Below are 10,625 nucleotides of genomic sequence, written 5' to 3' on the forward strand. Positions count from 1 at the left end.
ATTGAATGCAGAGAAGGGCACATATATTGGTTCATAATTACATGTAACTTTCATTTTGGAACATTGTGTCAAAGCCTGTGCACTTACAGTCTGAGTTCACAGTTCCTTTGGAATCACTCTTTGTTATAGGCATTAATACATGGTGACATGGTGACACACTGTTATAATGCAAGCTCTTGGATTTTATTTGTTTATTATTCTTAAGAGGACAGTATAGATTTAAGGAATTTCCTGTTTCATTAAATATAGCATAGTTTTTTGTTTTTGTTTTTGTTTTTTCCTGAAACTCAAAAAGCATCTTTTGAAACCCATTTAGAACTTCTAATACATATAGATTCAGTGACCAAGTGTCAGGAGTTCATAACACAAAAATTAGATTTTTTTTATCATGATTTACTCTTGAGATTGAAATTTCAGTAGAAATATATTATTATTATTTGGCTTGAATTGATTACCTTTTGCAAACTTAGTAATTCTTTGTCTTTTAATATTATATCAAGGGGTAATATTTTCAAGGCATCTCCAAATTCAAGATTGAATGTAAGCATTGTTTCTTTATCATAGCAAATGATATAACTTAGGCAGCAATTAATGAATAGCTTTTTTCTCATTTTGGCTAATATCACCCACACAAATGTAGCCAAAATGTTGTTTTCTCTTTTTTTGTGTGTCATTTTGAATTTCCATAAGATTTTAAGTCCATGAGATTCCTTTAAGATCTCACTCTCTATAAATGTCCCTTACCTTACTAGAGTGTTCTTGGTATCCAAAACATTTTAACAATATTCAGAGATAAAATTAAGTTCCTCATACAATTTCCAACACCATGTTAAAAGATAGGATCGCATCATTGTAAAAATAATATAGTCCTGTGTCTACAAATATATTAGCCACTAGCTTATATGACTATTTACAAGTTAGTAAAAATTAAATAAAATAAAAAATTACTTTCCTAATTACAATAACACATTTCAAATGCTCAATAACTACATATATAGTTGCTATTTGAACAGGGCATATTCTAGAACAGGGATTCCCAACCCCCAGGCCATGGACTGGTAGAGGTCTGTGACCTGTTAAGAACCCACCTGTACAGCAGGAGGTCAGCAGCAGGTGAGGAGAGCAAAGCCTCATCTGTATTTGCACCTGCTCCCCAGCTGGAGCATCACTGCCTCACCACCTCACATCATCAGGCATTAGAAACGTATAGAAGCATTGGTTCCTGGTGCCAAACTTTATAGACCGCTGTTCTAGTACATTTGCTTCATCACAGAAAGTTCTTTTGCTCAATTCTGACCTAGACAGGCCCACACATTTATAATTAGGGAGACAAAGATTTGCTTTAAACGATTAGCCCAAGTTGTTCAGCTAGACTGATAGAAAGCCAGCCAGATTCGACATCTTCTGAAGCCTGAATCAAGGTCATTCTGCTATACGCTGATCTAAACAATTTTCAAAAGCAGTTGATACACACACACACACACACTCATACATGCCCTTAAAAACATCAGGTCTTCCTTCTCTGGTTTACAGGTAACAAGAACTATAGATGGTAGATTAGAGAGGAGTTTCAGACTGTGTTCATGATAGTGAATTAGGAATACCAAAAAAGCCAAGGAAAGTGCAACTTTTCTTCTAGAATATTCTGATGGGATGGAGCACTGTTGACCAGCATTAACCACAGAGTGCAGAAAAGAAAAAAAAAAAAAGAATAAACAAAGAATACATGATTGGTATTGTTAATAAATGTCTGCTTTTGGTACTCTGGTTTTTTACATAAAATCATTTTGTTATAAATTCACATATGAAGGTCCTTCACTCTTAATATGCTTGTAACAACTCTTTAATTTTTTAATTAATAGTGAACATACAGAAAGATTATAAGAATAATTCTAAGAACTCTTGCATATCCTTCACCCAAAATAGTTCCCCCCCCCTCCTGCTTTTTCTCTCTCGTCTATACCTCTTTTCTCTCTCTGTCCCTCTCTTTTTCTCTCTTCATCTCTTCCTTCCCTTCTTCCCTCTTTTGTAATTTTTTCATTTGAAAAGATTGCATAAACATTCCTCTTTAGCCCTGAATACTTCAGTTTGTGCCATTATATTATATAATCACAGAACTTTCAAAATCAGCAAAAATGAATTTTGAAACTAATAATTTTGACTATATTCTAGCATAGTCTATATTTTACACAATAGATTGCATAAACTCACCATATGAACAAAAGAAAGATATTCTTTCAAAATCTTAACTCACTATAGGCCTTGTTTATATGAAGTATTTGCTGAAATTTTCCAGGACTTCATCATCATACTTGTCATATTTTAGGAGTAATCTTCAGGATAAGCAAATGTTTAGTCATGCTAGCCATTAACATATTCAATATTCTTCTCCAAGGTCAATTAACATATGTGTCAGCCTTCTATAATTCCATCAGAATAAGACCTTGGAGATTTAGGAATTAACTGATCTCATCTTCTAATTAAAAGAGTTGTAAGTTTCCAAATCTTTTTTAGTCTCTTCTTTTTTGTTTGTGTAGTTTAAAATTTTGTTAAATGTTTAAAAAATGTGAAACCGAACATCAAAACAAGATATGTAAAAGAAAACGTCCCATCACTTAGGAATTATCATGCAGTGTGTCTCCATTTCTTCGATATATTTTAAATTTTTTTAATTAGACATTGATTTTATTTCTCTAACATGCACATCAAGTAGGCCATTCAGATTGATTGGACTCTGATATTCTAGTTTTCTACTGTGTATATGTCAGCCACCCGTAGACAAAGCACAGATATCCTCCTATTTTGGAAACTGTGCTTAAAGTCTCTACCAGTAAGTTAGTGCAAATACTCTGCCAAGTTTATGATCAGGGAAATTGACAAGCTCATTCAGGCTTATGTACTTAACTGTATTTAGATCGTATAGTATGTCTGACCATAATTTAGAAATTACTGTTATTTATACTCTTATAAATTTATTGTAAAATAATAGAATTAAATATATGTCCTAAATGATGAACCTAACATTTAAGAACATTAACTCAGCATTCTTTTACTTAAAAAAAAAAAAAATCATTACACTCAAACTGCTTATGCTTCTGGCCTTTTGGAAATACTGGCCATATCTACATTCAAAGTTTTGTGATTTGGGCATTGCCAGAGCATAAGCATGCATTTCAGTGATGAACATTCTGTGATCTATAAATAAAGTTCATTTTGTACCCAGGGGAAAATGAGTTAGCTAGCTTAAATCCAGCTGTTCTTTGTTTATAAACTACCTCCCAACAACAACAACAACAACAATTCTCAACAATTCTTTTTAAATTGTAACAACACACATACCTATTGTAAACTGATAAATAAATATAGCTTCCCCCCCCACCCTTAACTTTTTGAAAAAGCCTGTCCAGACTTCAAATCCTGCTTTGTCTTCCCTGCAATGGAAGTGTAGCATTCTGTACAGTCTCCATGGAGGCACTCTGAAACCTTCTTGTGGAAATTGGCTAGAGGGGAATAAAACAAAAAACTGCTAGGTGCCCAGTTCTGAAATGTGGGTGAAGGTTTTGTTCCCAACCCCAAACAGTACCACACTGACAGAGAAAAACAGTAGCAGAGAAATTCATAATGAAAACAAACTCAGAGGGATATTGGTCTGAGTCATCTTGCTGATTCTGCCCAAGAGTCTCATTTCTATACATTTATTTCAGTTACATCTCACAATTCATTTTCAACACTTATAAATCCTTCTCCCTCATATAAATTGCTTTGGAAAGTAGCTATAATCTACCTATGAGAAATGATTCTAATGAAAGGCGAGTATTTGTGTGTATGGCAATGATGGCAATGCCTCTGGTCAAACTTTCTCTGAATTCCCCCAAAATCTGTCTGAATTACCAATGGTGAGCAGCATGTATTGTGGCATCTTGAGCACTGTTAGACCCTAAAAATATAAAGATCAAAAGGATTTAAGAGTTTATCTAATGTAATTCCTCCAGTAAGATTTTAAGCACTTTTAGGACCATAGTTGTCCTTTTAATATTAGCAGCTAGTACTGTGCCTAATGTACAGCAGGTACTTAAAAACATTGGTGTTCAGGAGTATAAACCAACATTTTCACTGATTTTATACAAAAAAAAAAAAATGAGATCCAGAGAAGTGGAACAATTTTTTCATTGTTATACTGCATGTTAATAGAAGAGCAAAGAATTAGAAATAAACACGCCAGTATTATTTGTACTAAAAATCAGTTCCACTGTACAACGGTGTCTTAAACACAAGCAATGGCTATAATCATCCTCTTGCAATTCAACAATTATTGCCAAGTATCATTATTCTAAGAGTAAGTAGTCTTTTTACTTCAAAAATGTAAAAGTGTGCTGGAAATAGCACTGGATTTGGAGTCAAAATTCAAGTTTATAGATTTACCCCTTAATAGCTATGTGAGCCTCAACTTCTCCATTTACAAAATGAAGATAAGAATTCAGGCAACGGAAACTCTCTGAAAACTTTTTTCACATGGATCTTAGATGTCCTATTTACTTGAGCACTAAAGTGCTCAAAAATCATCTACTAAAGAGAAAATTATAATTTTTATTACAAACACGGTTACTAATAAGGATATTATTATTTTAATATTATACATTTAATATAATATGTAATTAAATTAATACATTATTAATTTATATTCCAGAGTCTGAGTCAAAAAGCAACTGTTAGGCTTATAAACAAAAAATCTTTGCTGAAAGTTTGAAATATAGGTTAACATATGGCTAGATATTGGCACACAGGCAATGCCAAATAAGAATACTTAACACTAAAGAGGAACCACCTCCAGAGTTTTTTCGGCCTCTTCTCTTTTACATTTCACCCCAGGTAGCCAGATTCACCATGCTTGGTTAACCCCCCCCCCCCGCCCCCCACACACACACCAGGGCCAGAACCTGTGAGCCAGGAGAATATTACATGCTGCGTTCTCAGAGCAAAAGTTCCTGATGTGAGACAAATTAACATAGCACCAGGAGCCCTTTAACAAATTACCTGTTCCAGTGCCTATATTGGCACCTTGGTGCCCCCTAAAGCTCAATGTTCACATCAATTAGATGAGCAACTCAGTCCCAGAGGTTGTTCTCCTCATGCAGATTTAGGCTGTGAATTTACCTTTAGAACCAAAAAATGAGCAGAACCAAGATGTGCAGATGAATTGTAGAGACAATTTCTTTTGGGGATTAAAATCATATATCTTAGAAACTCTCTAGCTGTTTTTCAGTTGGGCTGTTTCCAGCTGTTTGTACCATTGCTACTTTTTAAATATCTATAATATGCTGAGTATATTATATAGTATCATATATATATATATATATATGATACTGAATATATATACACTGAGTGTGTGTATATATATTCATAATGTGCTTCTAGACTCTTTAATATTTTTTCTAGTATGAATAATAAAGAACTGTAAAATAACATTTGCTTTAAAGATCCCCACTGCTTTTTCTCTTTTCTATACTTTTGGTGACCTCTAATTTCTTTTCTAACCCTGTGTCTGATTGACCTAGTTATTAAACTGCAAATGGAGAAGAAAGTTCTTATAATGAGAATTCTAAAGAAAGAACCAAAATAGGCAAACTAGAAATAAAAAGGAGAGAAAAGAGAAAAAGAGGAGGTTTGAAGCATCTAAAAATATTCCTCAGAAGGTGTATAGAAAAATAAACACTTTTACTAAAATCTTGGTTATTTTATTACAGCATGGAGTGTTTTATAGGGGGAAAAAGTCATGACATGGAATTTTCTATAAATACAGCACTTTTCTTCAGCATCTCAAAGGGTATTTTTTCATTCATTATGCAGTTGATCCTTTCACAGTTTTTATAATGAGACCTGAAATGATAAAAGAAATCTCCAACTTTCCCCATATTAATTTGTGGGAAGATGGGGAAGGATGAATTTGGATGGAAGACAGGGAAGGTAATTGATACACTTCTGTGCCCAGTAACTGCCTCTAGATCAGGGGAGAAATCGTTGTAAATTACAGACATCTTGACACCTTGAATAACTTGAGACCAGTGAGGAGCACAATAAACAAGGGCTATAACAAGTGAGGTTCTAGCAAACTTCCTAACTCTGAGGTGATAGGAGAACAACTTCCTTCCCTACAAAAATCAGGTGTTTAGTGTCCTTATAATGACTTCCTCTAGTTTTCTTTTTCTCTCCTCTCCTCTCAAGAGGTTCTTGTTCCTGGAGCAAAAAATAAGATGCATCTCAGAGGACATAAGTGAATTAAACAGACACAGAAAAATATAAAAGCCTCACAAATACCCGACAGCAAAATGGATAAAGATATTTCAAGGCAAGTATGTACTCTTGAAAGAGCGATTGAGCATTGGCCTGATGATGGAAGAGAGAACACACAATTTCTGGAATTATACAGTGTTTGTATGGAGAAAACTGTGAGGAAACAAAAGAGAGGAAAAACAGAAAGAGTGAAAACTTACAAAACATTGTTCCTTTTTTAGAATTCTGACAGACTCTCTGCCCTCACACACTTCATTGTCACTAGCATCGTGAAACGTGTCAACCCTGTTAATGTACTTTCCTTCCAAAGCATTATTTGTGGCTAAGGTGACATTGGGCTCAATTTTAAGTCTGATACTCGGATCGAGTCTTATTTTCCAGTTTTAAGGGAATAGATTTACACCTTAAGGGAGTAGATTATTTCTTGATCATTCAATGCCCAACACTTTTCTACATCAACCTATGTCAAGGTCATAGTCTTCAATATAGAAACTAAAAATATATATGAAAAAAATGAAAATAACGTATCTTATGATACTTCATGTGAATGGCTTTGTACTATTTTCTGATTCTATATCTGAGTCAATAATTTTTCTATACAATTGGATGTGGGGTTGAATATAAGAAGTTTACTGAACTCTAATGGGGCATTTTAATTACTTTTGTGATTTATTACTTACTGGGAATATTCCTGAGAGTCAGCAGAGTTGCTTACCAGAGCTATGAGAAATTGCTGGTTGTGAGTTACAGGTGAGCACCATTAATCATTTTGGGGTTTTGTCAGTGTGGGTTTTCACCCCATGAAGCTTCTTCCCCAGACAGGAAGCCTTAATATGCTATCCCTGCACTACATCACTATTTCTTCAGATCAGAGACTATGGATATCTTTATATAACTCTCTCACACTTGCTACATTTCGGAAATAACAAATATTGTTATATGGGACTAATATGACTAAAAGACAATAAAATTTGAATAGACTTTTATTAATTAATTTATTCAACAAATAAGTTTTATTGTTAGCGCTTACACTTTTTAGTGCACTACTGTAGGTACTTGGGCCACGATAGTAAATAAAATCTGTATTCAGTCTCATGGAGCTTACATTCTAGTAGTAAGGGATAGAAATAAACATATGTATAAAATCCATCGGTAGTAATAATTAGAAAGAAAGTAAAAATGAGGAACATTTTTGTATGGAGTGGTCAGGATAGGTTTCTTTGAAAAGGGGATATTTATGCAGAGCTCTACAGAAACTGAGGAAGAGACAGTGAATGAATGTGGGGAAGTGCTTGCTAACCAAATTATTAAATACACAGAGTCTGAGGTGAGTGCATTTAAGGTCAAACAAGGAGGATGATGTCTGGAGGAGAGTGATAAGAAAAGTTTTCAAAAAGTTAACTGTATGACAGCCACTCTAGCAGGTGCAAGGTGGTATCTCATTGTGGTTTTGCTTTGCATTTCTCTGATAGCTATTGAAGTTGAGCATCTTTTCATATGTCTGTTGGCCATATGTATGTCGTCTTGGGAGAACTGCCTTTTCAAGTCTTATGCCCATTTTTTAATTGGATTTTTTTTTAATTGTTGAGTTGTAAGAGTTTGTATATTTTGGATATTAGGCTCTTATAGAGGCATTGCTTGCAAATATCTTCTCTCAATTGCTATCATCTTTGTCTTGTTGCTGGTTTCTTTTGCTGTTCAGAAGATTTTTAGTTTGATATAGTCCCATTAATTTATTTTTGCTTTTACTTCACTTGTTTTTGAGGTCAAATTCATAAAACTCTCTCTAAATCCAAGGTCCATGATTTTAGTACCTATTTTTTTTTCTATCCAATGTATTGTTCCAAGTCTTATATTTAGGTTATTGATCCATTTTGAGTTAATTTTGGTGCCAGGTGACAGATAGCAGTCTAGTTTCATTCTTTTGCATGTGGCTTTCCAATTTTCCCAGCACCATTTATTGAAGAGGTTTTTCTTCCCCCATTGTATGTTTTTGGCTCCTTGGTCAAAAACTGATACAGTCACTATGAAAATAGTATGGAAATTTCTTGAAAAATTAAGACTAGAATTACCATATGACCCAGCAATTCCTCTTCTGGGTATTTACCCCACAATTTTGAAAACTTTTATCTGTAAAGATATATTTACCCTGATATTCACTGCAGCATTATTTACAGTGGCCAAGGCATAGAAACAACCAAAGTGCCCTTTGATAGATGATTGCATAAAGAAGATGTGATACATGTATACAATGGAATATCACTCAGCTAAAAGAAAAAATGAAATACTGACAAAATGTAACAACGTAGATGGATTTTGACATTATGCTAAGCGAAATAAGTCAGATAGAAAGTTGAGAACCATATGATTTCACTTATATATGAGATATAAAACTGAAAGCAAGAAATAAACAAGACAAATAAACAAAGACTCATGGACATGGGCAACAGTCTAGTGATTACCAGAAAGAAGCAGGGGAGGGGAGAGGTAGATAAGGATAAGGGGGTCAAATATATGGTGATGAAAGGAAATTTAACTTCAGATGGTAAACACACAATGCAATACACATATGACATATTATTGAATTGTACATTTGAAACCTATATCATTTTTTTAACCAATATCCCCCCAATACATTTAATAAAATAAAATTTAAAAGAAAATAAAGTAAACTGGAAGCTGAAGTATACAGGGACACCATTATGGACAGTTGAAGGTTTGAAAAAGAAGTGAAATGATCTGTATATTGTATTAGCATCACATTATTTGAAGTAGAAAGAAGAGATAATGTGAGACGAATATGGATTTAGGGAAACTATTTGAAAGGCTACTGCTGTTAACAATGAGAAGAATGAAGGTGATGAAATGGGCCACATTTGAAAACACATTCAAAGGTCAGCCTCAAGTGAGAGAAGGAGAGTAGCCATGTATGATATCAAGGTTTGTAGCCAGATCTAACGGTAGAATGGAGATCCACCTAGTGAGATAGTCAACCAGAAAGATTAGGAACAGACTTAGTATATTTTCCATTAAAAGTTTATTTTTATTTAAACCTCTTTTTAGACAGCTAAGTGGAGATGTCAAATTGATAGTTGGATACATAGGCCTAGATTTCATTAAAGAAGGCTAAACTGGAGAGGAAAAAAAAAAACGCTTTGGCAATTATCCATTAGAGATAATATTTAAAGCCACTGACCTGGATGAGATTGGTTAGAGAGTATAGAGAAAGAAGATAAGAGTTAGTTAGACCGAGGCCTGTAGTACTCCTATATTTAGAGTCTAGGATAAAGAGAAAGAAAAGAGAATCAAACAACAAGGAAAACAAACAACATGGACAAAAAGCTGGCAGAGGAAGAAGAAAACAAGAATTGTTGTGTGAACAAATCACCAACATCATAAATGTGCTGTCAACAGATTTGACAACATGGATGTCATTGATGATCTTGGCCAAATTCAAAGTATTCTCTCCATCATTTAACTCAAGAAGCAATCATCCATATATACTTTATTTTCTATTTAGGCCCCAAAACATTTTTTTTAGAAAAAGTAGTATCTGAAATAGCTAAAACCAACATTTGTGCCAGTTCTAAGCAATTGAGTCATCCATACAAGAAACTAATTTGGATGGTTAACCATTCAAAGGAGTTATTTTTGACCATCTGCATCCAGTGTTGCTCAGTTAAGGAATGTTCTTATCTCTCTTGTAGTGATGATGGTTGTTTAAATATATTTTATTTTTCACCTTTCTGCTTAATGAATACAAAATACAGTTAAATTTTCTAGTTATAATCTAGAATATGTTTTTAATTACTGCAGTTATTTTGGTGTGTGGATGACATCCACTATCTTACCTGCACTTTTTTTTTTTTTTTAAGGTGAGAAAACCCTTGGTTGACTTCATAGACTGCAAGGACCTTGTCATTTTACAATCCCTTATTTTTTTTATTTTTTATGCCTACAGCACCTGGTCCTCCTAGATGGTCTCCCATCCAAGTACTAACCAGACCTGACCCTGCTTAGCTTCTGAGATCAGACAAGATCAGGCTTAGTCAGGGTGGCATGGCCACAGACTTACTTGCACTTTTTTACGCATTTGGTTTTATGTATCCCAGTAGAGAATAGTCATAGTACTTTGTGGTGCTCAATAAATGTCTATAGAATGAATAAATGAATGATTCAATGAGCATATTTTCCATTATCTATTTCCTAAGTTTTGGGTAGACAAAACAGAAGTATCTGCCTATTCAATTTTGATACTAAAAAAAGTATTTGAGTAAAACAAATATTTTGACTTTTTTTTTTACCAGAATATAAAATATTCTGATGCCAAATTT

General features: G+C 33.9%; 1 pseudogene; it reads right to left on the bottom strand.

Moving 5' to 3' along the window:
- Nucleotides 1-10,243: 10,243 nt before the first annotated feature.
- Nucleotides 10,244-10,362, bottom strand: LOC118614708 (annotated as a pseudogene).
- Nucleotides 10,363-10,625: the final 263 nt, after the last annotated feature.

This window comes from Rousettus aegyptiacus, unplaced genomic scaffold (assembly GCF_014176215.1).
Source record: "Rousettus aegyptiacus isolate mRouAeg1 unplaced genomic scaffold, mRouAeg1.p scaffold_m13_p_2, whole genome shotgun sequence".
Lineage (NCBI taxonomy): Eukaryota > Metazoa > Chordata > Mammalia > Chiroptera > Pteropodidae > Rousettus > Rousettus aegyptiacus.